Source organism: Pelobates fuscus, chromosome 7 (assembly GCF_036172605.1).
Source record: "Pelobates fuscus isolate aPelFus1 chromosome 7, aPelFus1.pri, whole genome shotgun sequence".
NCBI classification, from domain to species: Eukaryota; Metazoa; Chordata; class Amphibia; order Anura; family Pelobatidae; genus Pelobates; species Pelobates fuscus.
Window position 1 is genome coordinate 160,527,135 of NC_086323.1, and position 13,280 is coordinate 160,540,414.

At 39.2% G+C, this 13,280-nt stretch overlaps 1 protein-coding gene across 1 annotated transcript in view; it reads left to right on the forward strand.

The window, feature by feature from the left end:
* Positions 1 to 9,660: 9,660 nt before the first annotated feature.
* The window catches only part of CFAP20DC (CFAP20 domain containing), a 340,832-nt gene continuing 337,212 nt past the window's right edge, over positions 9,661 to 13,280 (forward strand). Inside the window, exon 1 of the mRNA XM_063427556.1 lies at positions 9,661 to 9,748. The gene's annotated coding sequence lies outside the window, so the exon portion shown is untranslated. The remainder of the gene's footprint in view (positions 9,749 to 13,280) is intronic.

Here is a 13,280-nt window from a genome sequence, read left to right on the forward strand (position 1 = left end):
AACAGTCAAACTGTTATAATACCCCAAATGGAAGCATAGGCTCATTAAATCCGTCTCTCAAAATTCTATTGTGAATACGGAAAAGGACAGGTCTCCTGTATGGCACTGTAGCTTCACGAAATAGTGCCATAGACATACAATGGGGGTGTCCTTTTACTCAGAAGACTTAGCTGAGCATAATTTGGGGGATTTGAATTTAGTGGCACATATGAAATATACAAAATGCCCAGCAAAAATGCAATCCGTATGTAAAAAATGCACAAAATTATTTTTTACCACATACTTTGGCATGTAATGGTAAACAAATGGGGGCATGTTAAGGCACAATATGCACCTTATGAGATACCCTGGAGTGTCTACTTTTACAAATGGTAGGCCTTTGTGGGGATTTTTTGAACAGGCAAACTGTTATAATACCCCAAATGGAAGCATAGGCTAATTAAATCTGTCTCAAAATTCTACTGTGAATACTGAAAAGGACAGGTCTCCTATATGGCACTGCAGCTTCACAAAATAGTGCCAAAGACATACAATGGGGGTGTCATTTTACTCAGCAGATGTAACTGAACACAAAATAAAACTTGGTACAGGAATAGCACACACCAACTTTACAAAATACACATGAGAAGTTCTTTGTTATAAGTTTGTGTGCCAAAACACCCAAAAAACACAATTTTACTCCAATATTTAGCAGAGATTGGCGGTGAAATGGCTACATAGAAAGTGTCAAAACAACCTTAGGTAAATAGCCTGTGGTGTCTACTTTATATAAATATATACTTTTGTGTGGCAATTTTGTTTTCTTTTCTGGCTATTAAGCTTACAAGACAAACATACCAAATTCTAAATTCGCTCCACATTAAAAGTTTATTTTACTCCTTGTGCTTTGTGACCTGTAACTACCAAAAAAAACTTAAAATCCCAGACACATTATATATTCTGTAAATAAGAACAACTAAATGAATTTATTTTTAATTACTTTCCTTAACCTGCACTAATTGTGCACACATTATTATTGCAAAAACTGTAAAAAAAACACAGAATTTTTCATTTTTATTGCATTTTTCTGTATTTTTTTTATAATAAATAAGCATTTATGTATATATATGTTACATCAAATTAAAGCCCTTTCTGTCCTTTAAAAAATGGTATATAATATGCGTCGGTGCAATAAATTAGTCAAATGCAAATTGCAGTTGAACGCAAACAGCAAAAAATGCAAAAAATGCCGTTGTCATTAAGTTAAAGACAAGCTTCCGAAGCTCTGTCCTTAAGGGGTTAAGTGCAACATTTTGTTCTCATTAGAAATAGATTTTTATTGCTCGTTTCTATTTAATTCCTGATATAAAAGCCAAGTAACAAGACTAGGCATCTACTCTCTTTATAATTAATTTGCTTTGTTATTTTTAAGCTATTCATTTTATATGCCAGACATGACATGAAAAAAGTTTATAATATTATTTTCTCCTGCCAAAGGCAACACATAGTATATACTGCTGCTTAGTGTTATCAATGTTATGATTTTTAATTGCATTGCCTATGTGAGTAGCATGTGATTTGCAGTATAATTAGCTAAATAAATCAATTTATGTTAATTATGGGTTCAGAAGCATATAACCATTTGCATATAGGTAAGAAAGAAAGTCAAATAACAAGAGCAATGTGCTGGAGGGGAAGCAAGCACAGGTGTGCAGATGTATATATGTCCCCCACATTACATTTTCATTCTAGAATTCATCTTATAACTATGTACCTTGGAGAAGTGCAAGGCAGCACATGACATGAGCTTGCATACCCCTGTTGGACCATGAACAGATTTTTAGTTCCATGCTTAACATCCATGTGATACCATAGTTACGGACTGCTCACTGGTTTTCCTATGTCATTGAGTTTGAAATACTCAATTAGTTCCAAGCAAAAAATTACTAAAAAACATATATATAAAAAAAAATTGAATAGCCAAATAGCCCAGTTTAATACCCTTTTTTGAGTGTCTTGTTCCATTCCTGTTATAAAGAATTTGTAGCGGACCAAGGGTAACCTGACTGGTTACCTCCGCTAATTCCTTCTCTCAGCCAATTTGGAACCATTTAAACAAGCACATATCCATTCCCCCAGTAACCAGACAAAACATTATTCTGGGAGTCAACTGATTTATTTCAGACCACAAACGGCTTTTATGCACAGCCCCCTACATGGTGTCTCCAACACAATAATGCAGGGTTTTCATTCACAGGATCCTTTGTGCCTGATGGATAATTGCATGAGAAAAATATTTAATTCAATTATCTATCATGTACAACAAATATATACAAAATAAACAGTACCTCAAAAGTGCCCCCACCATAACTAGGAACCCCACAAAAGTGATATCCCTCGATAGCCCAGATCTGAGTGTATAACATATCCAAATATCACTTAGATCTGTTTGGTGAAACGGGATTGCCATCCAGGTAAAGTTTTGACGGGCCGGACACGAGGCGCTAGCCCAGAACAGTTCCAGGGGAATAGGTGCCACAGCTGGTCTCTGTTCAGGGGTTCCTGTGCGAACACCATGCAAGGGATTGTCTTAATTTCAGGGTACAATTGCTCCCCCTGTTCAGTTGTTCCCATCTCCCGAATGTTGTTCGCATAGTTGTTCAGAAAGTAGAACGGGTAGCAGTCTAATCTTTATAGGGGTTCGTGTGGGTGCCTAGCTGAAAAGAGTTCCAGGCACTCAACGACCAAATGCCACTGCCCACGTTCGGGAGACAAAATTTTCACCATTATTTTGTCAACCATTCAGTTATATGAAATGGCGGCCACCCAGGGAAGCATTCATTAATTACTTCCTTGCGGTTCGCACTTAAGTTGCTGGTGTGAACATTCTAATGGGGTACAGGGGTAGTCCTCGTTCAGGAGATGAATGGAGAAGGTTCGTATACAATAACTCCCGAACAGAAAAAGGCAAAATGGTAGGTTCCACCACAGAATTGATTTATTTATTATTTTGTTTGATGTATATGGTTCTTGGAAGGGACTATGGGCAGAGGCACGCATTAGACTCTGCACAAATGTGTTTCAGCTGGTACAAATTAACCAAATGTCTTTTCATCTGTTCCCAAACAAAATCCATATTCAGGATTTACCTATGGAGTCTTATTGATGGGATAAGACTCCACAAGTAAATCCCGGACAGATTGATTTGTTCGGGTGCAAATTAAAGGCATTTGAATCTAGCAAGCATTGCATGAGATTTTGTTTCTTTCCCATAACTTTCCCTGGGTGTAACTAAAATGTGGACAAATATTTGAAACAACTCCTGTCTATAGAGTTGAAATCCCAGATAATTCTCAAAAATACACCTGATGGAATGCAGTGATTTATATAAAATAGATGACGATAATATGGTGATATTATTGATGAGTGTATTTTTTACTCCTGCCTCTTGGGGTTAAATCCTCAGATGATTCTGAAAAACATGCTAGAGAGAGCCCCGTGACTATTACTACCTTACAAGGGTGCTGTGACCAAATGTGTTCTATTCCTACAACAGAATATTCCAGATTACCTCTTAGATTAGAATAAGAAACCCCCATTATTTCTAGATCAGACATAGAGAACGTTAAAAACAGTTTAAATTAAATAAGAGAAAGAGAACTAAGGAAAACCATAAGTAAGCTGTTCACTATTATTATTATTATTATTATCGCCATTTATATAGCGCCAACAGATTCCGTAGCACTTTACAATATTATGAGAGGGGATTTAACTATAAATAGGACAATTACAAATAAACTTACAGGAACAATAGGTTGAAGAGGACCCTGCTCAATCGAGCTTACATTTTATAGGAGCAAATTTAAATTGAATGGCAGGATTTATACCACCAGCAAGTTACAGACAATGTTAATTTATAAAAGTTCAAATTTCTGCTGAAAACTGCACTTTTTGTAAAAGTGTCCCTTTAAAGATTGTCGTTGGCCTACCTGTCTGGAATTTATTTATTTTTTTTTGGGGGGGGGGGGGGGGATCACCACTCCCATCACAATCAGCACCAAGTAAGGCAGGTTTTATACAGCAGCTGAATGTGATAAGCCTTATGTTCGAGTTATATTAACAGTTAGTTTTGAGTATAATGTGGCTGCCTGAATATGTTGAGAGCTATTCTCCTCAACAGCTGCCTATTGTCTGTCTCAGACTGCAGTTTCCTAATTGAAATCACCTGTACCTCCACGCAGCCCAAACTTTAATAAAAAAAAAAATATATATATATATACATTTAATCCGCAAATTACTATTGTTGTTGCATATTGTCATCTGCTACCATTAGACAAATTACTGGTTCGCGATTGTCGCCTGTTTCTATCAGGTATAAATACATTTTTTTTGTTCACGTTTTTTTTTGTTGTTTTTCTGTCTCCTCAAGGGAACTGCCTCTACAAGGCCACGTTGTTACACGATTGGGTATTGGGGTACGGGGGCTTGATTCCTGCCTTGCCTCTTCAGGTCACAGCTTCACTCAACAACTCGTCATATGTTCATTCAAACTCACTATCCGTAACATTCGTCCTGTTACTCACTACCTTGCTAATTTCACCCTCCTCTCTCCGTCAGGTACTATCATGCTTTCTTGGCACAACGCCTCCCTACATCTCCCTTCAGGAATATATAGCAGCCATCACAGGGTCTAAGGATACTGTACTATCAGCTATATCTCCAAGAACTGCACTATACTGCATATAATTTTCTTTCCTTCGACCACAGTTCCTTTCCTCTTCTTTCTTCCTCCTTTCCCTCCCTTCTTTTTCTCTTTCTCTGACTGGGAATCTCCAGGTACCTATCATAAACCACAACTTGGGTTTGCCACGCACGTTACGTTACCCCCTTATCAAGCCCCCGTCTAGAGTCAGAGAACTGGCTATCTAGGGTTAGGAGCTGGCCTTAGCTGTACAACGTAGCTGGTCCCGCAAGGCCAACTCTCCAATCTCAACACGGAGATTTTCACCCCTCGGGCCAAATCATAGTTAGAGCCTCGCATTCACCCACCTATCGGGTTTATAGTTAGGGCCTCACCTGACACGGCCTGACACGTTTTAGATCTTTTACTGTCACCAAGAGACCGACACCCCACCACCACGCTAGTGGCTCGATCCCCACACCCAAATCATAGGTAGAGCCTCTCACCAGCCGCTTGGCAACTAGCAGGGCCTCACTTGTCATGGGGTAGAGAGCTTTTCGCTTCGGCACTAGTTAGTCAGCCAGTTCTATATTACTTAACCGTATTGTTGTTAATCAGTTCATTGTTGTTGTCATATTCTTTTTCAGTATGTCCTAAGAAGGCAACATCGGACAAGGGATTGCAGCATTTACAGAACTATTAGGGTTTACTGACCAAGAGATACTCGGTCTCGTACCTCACCCAACTGACAACACCTGAGCATAATCTGCATTTCAGCATCCCTATCTGGTCACCCGGCTATTGGGGCTCGACAACAAGTTATCACCTATAGCATTATTCGCTTGCACTAAGATACATACGACAGAGTCGTGACATTCTTCCAAGACTCAGTGGAACACAACATCCACAGGCATACCGATCAACTTGTAGTCTTTTCTGCATTTTTTGCCACCTTTCAGTCAAACCCTCATACAACACTATCGCACTATACCAATCAGACATACTACAACACATTCTGACAAGACTTCCAAACCATACCCCGTCCTCTTAAACGCTTAACATAAGTAATCAAGGTAAAAATACTTGCTTCATCACTCTACAATTACATACATCCACAGATGGGAATTCCAGGCAGTATCAGACTCCTTAAACAGCATCCGTACCACACATTCCCGGTCCTGTCCACTTAAGGACACATGACGGAAATATTCCGTCATGATTCCCTTTTATTCCAGAAGTTGTGTCCTTAAGGGGTTAAACCTCTGTGCCTTTAACCTTCCAAGGGTTCCGGGGCCCTACAACTTCACGATCACAGCTAATCAGACTGGCAAGTCATGTCTCCTCAAGGGAATTAAGAAGGCACAGACACTACCTCATGTCACGACAACTTTCAAACCAGACAATCAAGACAATTGATCTACTAAATATTCCGCTAACTACTTCTAAATGCGGTTCTTCATTAATACTCCTTGCATTAGATTAGGTTGGGACCTCTGACTCCTATTTAGAACATCCTATGAACAAGTACAGCATCCAGTAGCAGTATGCCGGTATACATAATAATTCGTCATTGGAATGAGCAATGTTATACAGAAACATTCCTAACGGATAAGAGGTAAGGCAAACGAATCTCATGGGATAATTTTATTGCAATAAGTGTGTTTTCTTGCAATTCCTTTTGCCCTCTTTTACAGGCCTACCCCCTACGTCGGTTCTGGCACATCACACTGACTTAATTCCAATCACAAGGTATTTCACGATACGATATTAACCGACCACAAGTTTATGGTCGGAGGCCTGTATTTGAGGGAGGAGTTAGCCTTACTATATAAACGCTACTCCCCCTTCCTACCTTGCCGTACGCACGCTGTTCACCCCACCCTCCTCTCCCTCTTATAAAATCATTTGGGGTGCCCTCTTTTACAGGCCTACCCCCTACGTCGGTTCCGGCACATCACACCGACTTAATTCCAATCACAAGGTATTTCACGATACGATATTAACCGACCACAAACTGTTTTTAGATGTGCACCAACGGAAAAAAAATGCATAATTAAATGCATTCATGTTTTCATTTGGGGTATATCTACTAAACACTGATTTAAATATATGTATTTATTTATTTAGTATTTGGGGGGGGGGGAGGGCAGTGGTCAAATAAAGACATCCATAAAGTACTTCTTGGAGTATCATTGCGCGCTTTGACGGAGGGAGAACTTCACTGAGAACTTCTGAATGAGAAGCCTCTAATAGGCAATTTACCTGTGAATAGACTGAAATCTCTTCCAGTGAACAAGAGGAGTGCTTGCAAAGACTGCAGTCATAACCCCTCAATGAATAAATGCATAAAAAATGTGTGCATGAATTCATTGGGCATGTATCTAATAAAGAGTGGTTTCTAATTTTTAGGACATTGGAGTGTTCTTTTAACTTTTAAAATCTCTCTAAAAAATGCTCAGTCCTACAAAAACATTTTAAGAAACTGAACTTGATGGACATGTGTCTTCTTTTAGCTATATAATTAAGTAATCTCTTGTCATTTCACAACCCTTAGTAAACGATGTTGTATGGGTTACTGGAATAACATACTGCAACAATAGAATTAAAACCCATGTTCTCATTTTGAGGTACAATCTGGAAGCTCAACAGGGTACAAATTACTATTGAAAAGTAGGGAATTAAATAAATGATTATTTATAAAATGCCAGCATTTTCTGTAGAGCTGTACAATGGGTTCACAAGATGTACAAAATAAGGTCAACTCTGAAGTTTTAAATACAGGAAGAGGAGGTAGGGAAAGAGTTGTTCAAACAAGCTCACAATCTAACTGAAAAAGAGTACAATTACATAACAGTTAAAGGTAGAGTACAAATAATTGTGTGTTTATAATATATAAGCATCATGTAACTACGGGCATAGTCTGTAAGCAGCATGCAACTACGTAAGGATTAAGAAAAATGGGAGAATGTGATAGGGGAGACAATTTAGTTTGTTAGTTGATATGCCTTGCTAACAATTTCTTAAGTGATTAAAAAGTTATTGAATGCCTAATTGATTGGGGAATCGAATTCTGTAAGTATGGCGCAAACCAAGAGAAGTCTTGAAAACAAGAGTGTGAAATTAGGAATTATGTAATTATCACCAGTACATAGAGATTGCGATGGGATATACGTATTAGGAAAAAAGTGTAGATTGGGAAACTATTATGAAATGCTGTATAGGCAAGGACTAGGATTCTAGACTAGGGTTGCCAACTTTTTTTGTTTGTGAAAAAATACCGGCCAAGCTAATTTGCGTCATTATTTTGTTATGTAGCATTTCAGGGAGTGACATAAGAAGAAAAAAAAAAAAAAACTTTTGGAAAGGGAACATTTTCTAAATCACTAGTTAAAGGGACACTTCAGTTCCAGGAAACAAATCGCCCATCCCATGTTGCTGAAGGGGTCCCTCGGCGCTGGTTTAGGGTCCGCCCACGCTCCTCCCCCGCCGACGTCATCCGTCGAGGGAGACCGATTGCGCATGTGCGGCCGCTGGCAGGGGAGACCTAATGCCCATGCGCTGGTGGGGGAGACCTAATGCCCAATGCTTTCCTATGGGGATTTTAGCGACGCTGGAGGTCCTCACATAGCGTGAGGATGTCCAGCGACGCTATAGCACATAAAACCTGTGCTATAAACCAGGAAGTGCCTTCTAGTGGCTGTCTAGTAGACAGCCACTAGAAGAGGAGTTAACCCTGCAAGGTAAATATTGCAGTTTTGAAAACTGCAATATTTACAGTTGCAGGGTTAAGGGTAGTGGGAGTTGGCACCCAGACCACTCCAATGAGCAGAAGTGGTCTGGGTGCCTGGAGTGTCCCTTTAACTATGTACAATATGTGTACTATGTTTGGCTGTGCATGTAGCATTGTAAATGTGTAGAAGTGCCTGTGTATATTGTCTGAGTGAGTGTGTATAGTAGTGTATCATTGTCTAAGTGTTTATTGAAGTTTGTAATATGTTTGCCTAAGTGTGTGTATAACAGTGTGTGCTTACTGTTGTCTGATTCTGTGTCATTTTGCGTATAATTTGTCTACGTGTGTGTATAACAGTGTGTGCATACTGTTGTCTGATTCTGTCTTATTGTGTGCATACTTTGTCTAACAGTGTGTTCATTCTTTCTGGCTGTATATCATTGTGTGTACACTATGTCTAAGTGTGTGTATGACGGTATGTGCATACTGTGTCCAAGTGTGTGTCAGTGTGTGTACACTGAGTGTATGTATTGCAAAATGTGTCACTGTATGTCTACTGTTTTTTTTTTTTGTCATTGTGTGTGTAAAGCAACATGTATTACACAGGTGTATATTCTGCCTCCATTTCTTTTACCACTCTCCCCGATTCCCATATCAGACAAACATACCGGACTTTGCATTACTGCTATTTTTACAATACTGGCACTGGCCAGACATTCCAACATACCGACTTCTCAAGTAAAATACCAGCCAGGTGGCAACCCTAATATTTCTGAATTGAATGAGAAACATATAAGAAGCCAGCGTAATAATTTACAGAGTGGTAAAGTTAGGGAGGAGTGGAAGAATATGTTAGATGCCCCTGATTGATATCAATATATATATATATATATATATATTTTAAATTCAAGTGTCCTAATGTCTGCTGCCATCAATTTGTATCACGTTGTTTGAGAAACAAAACTAATCTCTTCCAGGCTCAATATGCCATTCCCTCCAGCAGTCCTCACTGTACAATAACCATTTCTATATTTTTCTGTGTCTATGTCTCTGATGGCTAACCTCCAGCCCATCAGCCTGTTGTTTTGGATTACAATTCCTATTAGGAGATACAGTTGCAATGCCCTGAGGGAGGGTGGCTTATCTCACCATTCTAAAGCAAGTGTGCAGTCTGGTGACGTGTATATCAGTAGGCACGGCCTAGCGAGGAGCACATTGAACAGGCTGCTGGTTGCTAAGCAACCCACCAAACTGTTCGCGGCCTCTGTGCTGTTCCGGGTTCAGTGCACACCTGCAGAGGCAAGGCAGAGGGGGTATCCCTGTACACCCTGTATTGCTCATTACACTGAGAGCTCAAGGTAAGCCCCACACTGCTGCTGCTGCATTGTGATCTGTACTGATACAATATAATGCTGCTTACTGGGAACCCTTTACAATAACACTGGATTCAAGCTGGTTTTCTGTGTTATTACCTGGCTGGCATGTGTATAAATAATGGATCACAAGAGTGCTCTATTTGTCATGCTATGTGCATGGAGCTGTATGTGTTTGTATGTAACTACACTGTATTTTTACAGCATGTTAATGTGTTGATTTTTGCATACTTTGTTTTATTTTATTATTTATGATTATGCACACTTTTTGCATCAAATGCAAAAATTATTTGCACTTAGTTTTGCTTTTTTTGTTTGTTATTATTTTGCTGTGCATGGGTTTGACTTTTTAAGGACACTTCCCCCCCTCCCCCCTCCTTTTGCAGTAGCACAAAAGACACAATAATTTTTTTAAAGTTTCCTGTGTGCTTTTGTTTTTTAGCAGTCATTTGTAGTATCAAAACATTAAGCAAAAGTAAAAGTTAAAAAAAATAAATAAAATAAAATCATAGTTTTGGCTATTATAATTCATTAAAAATTAGTGTTACTGAACAATGAATGAAAATCATTTAATTAATTTATCCTGATTTTGAATATACTGAATATACCTGGTAACAATGTTGTTGTTTATATCTTACATTGGCTTGCAATGGTAGACACAACATATTTTATTTTAAATTGATGATAAATGTATTTTATACATGTTTCTAGCAGAATCAATAGCAAATGTAGAGAATAGGATAAAAAAAAATATTTAAAAAAAAAAAAAATATTTAAAAATAGATCCCTCTATTCACCCAGTAAATCAGTTCTTCATCATAGAATTGGCAAAGATTCCCATGCCAAAAACTGATGGACGAGAAAACAGGTGAAACCCTTAGAAGAGGTATTTCTGCTTTCCTGCATATTGCATAACTCATACAGTGCATGCACTGTGTTGGCTATGGTTACTTCCTAGCCAGCTCTTCTAGCCCCCCCAAAAACACCAAAACATCAGTTCGGTGGCAATGAAACCATTGTGTGTCAACATTATGAAGGACATTTTCCCTTAATCCCCAAGGCAGGGGGAATTGTATCCCAAAGTAGGGTCAGTTCTTTTACAGTGCAGGCAGGGAAAAGGAGTGACTTAGGATGGGTGTTACATCCACAAACGGGTGGACATGCAAGTAGTTTAATTAATAAACTAAGATGCCATGACAAGGCCTCAAAATTGCAACTGTCCATTGGATTCCAGGACTGTGGGTGTTGGTGGCTAGGAAACGTTTGACACCCCAGATGTTGTGGATTACATCTCCTATAATGCTTTTTATAGCCACAATGCTGTAAAAGCATCAGGGGAGATGTAGTCCAAAACATCTGGAGTGCCGAGGCTTGCCTAACCCTGCACTAGGAGATATAAATATATAGATACAGTATAAAGGACCGCACTCCAAGGTCTTTGTGATAGTTTTCAAATAAAATTTCACTTTTATTTAATCCAAATAAAAGTCAACGTTTCAGCCCCCACTATCACAAAGACCTTGGAGTGTGGTCCTTTCTACTGTATCTACATGATTTTTCCAGACCTGCACCGGGCATAACGAATTTAACCAGGAGTGCAAGCCCTTGTTGTATTATGCCACCCCCTGCTCATCTTGCAACTAAGCGTTCCAGGAATCATTTAATGTGTCATTGATGTCAGCAGTGAGAAGGTAGGGAGGGAGAGAAAGTGGGACCATTGTCCCTGGTTTCTAGCATTTGGTGCACCAGGCACCTCAGCTCTCACTCCTTCTGCTATTCCTCATACCAACTATCTTAGTGGTAGCATGCAGCAGGGGTTACTCAAAGTAACAAAGCTTGCTAATTGACATCCTGGTGCCAAGCAGTCAGCATGGCACCCAGAGATTAGATATACTCAAGGGTCAATCCCTAAAAGAGTAAGCATGAGTGCTTCTTAGGTTAGCCACTACTTTCAATCAACCATACTTCTCTTAAAGGTACAGTGTAGTGTTAGGAATATAAATCTGCATTCCTAACACTATAGTCTTCATATCTTAGTTTTAGCTCTCCCCCTCAGTAAGTGCTGTAAAATTTAAAATAAAGTATGCAACTCGGCTGTATTCTAGTGCTGAGTGTCCTCCTCACATGTTATCATCCTGGATGCATGCCTCCATGATGATAGTCCAATCCATTGGCAAGTATTGTGGACCTTAGGAGCATGTGTGGTACTTGCCAAATGCAATGATTCTCTATGACTGACCATGACGGCACTGCACATGCATGTATGATGTAATGGTATGCCTGGGTATGAAAGCTGGGTAATAAATGTTCTGGCACTCCTATCCAGAGGGATTGGAGGCATGGCTTGAAACTGTGCTTCCAAGCTTTGTAACTATTACAATATTTCACTTTTGAGGATAGGACACATTCTGTAGGCACTATAACAGCTTCATGTAGATGAAGTTATTATAGTGAGTGCAGTTTACCTTTAACCATCTTTACCTACATTTAACTTTGTTTTTAAAGTCCCTAAGTTTGTTCTAGCAGTATGTCCTCTCAATGGCCCTTCAACTCCCCTCACTAATGACAGCAATATGAGATAACAGACCCACAACAACAGTCTGTAACTTATGGAGTTTATTCCTCTAATATGGACATAGCATAGTGTTGAAAGCACACACAGTAAAAGTACTTGTAGTTCTGGTGTACTAGGCACACGTTACACTCTTCCTCTGTGGCTGCGCTGTGTGTATCTATGGTGTGCATACCGGAACACATAAATGCAGTATACAGCCTAAAAACTTTAAAATAAAAATCCTAAAACAATGTATACTATATAAAACTACTACAATATTTTTTCATCTACAAGATGGAACCCCCTGCTAACACACACTATTGTTGGCACTGTATTATGGATGGTTTAGAATGTAGTGTTGGGGATTTAATAGTGAAATACCAAAATATGATTAATTAAAATCCAATTGTTTACTGTATTGGGTTAGCCCATTTTGATGTCTGATTCACATGACGGTAGAAGCACAAGTCAGAATTGTATTAAATAATTACGTTTTAAAAGCTACATAGGGATAAATTAATGTGGAGCATTTTGTTGTTTGTTTCTATACAAATCTTTAAAACACTCAGTTCTCTGTATGATTGCTCCTCCATTCATAGTAGGTGGATTTAAAATATAGTTAGGAAACCATCCATGGTTATCGCAGTGGAGCTCTTACAGCTCCATCAAGTGTGAGTGCTCCCTTGGCACTTTATATTCACTTTCATGTCATATTAAATAGTATTGCACTATTATTTGTTTTTTGTTTTATGTTAAAGGACCACTATAGTGCCAGGAAAACAAACTCGTTTTCCTGGCATTATTTAGTCCTTAGGTCCCCCCCACCATTCTGGCCCCCATCCCGCTTGGCTGAAGGAGCTTAAGGGATAAAAACACTTAAATTTCTCCAGCACTGGGCTCCCTTGGCGCTGGGGAACTCTCCTCCTCCTGCTGACTTCAGCGCCGAATGCGCATGCGAGGCAA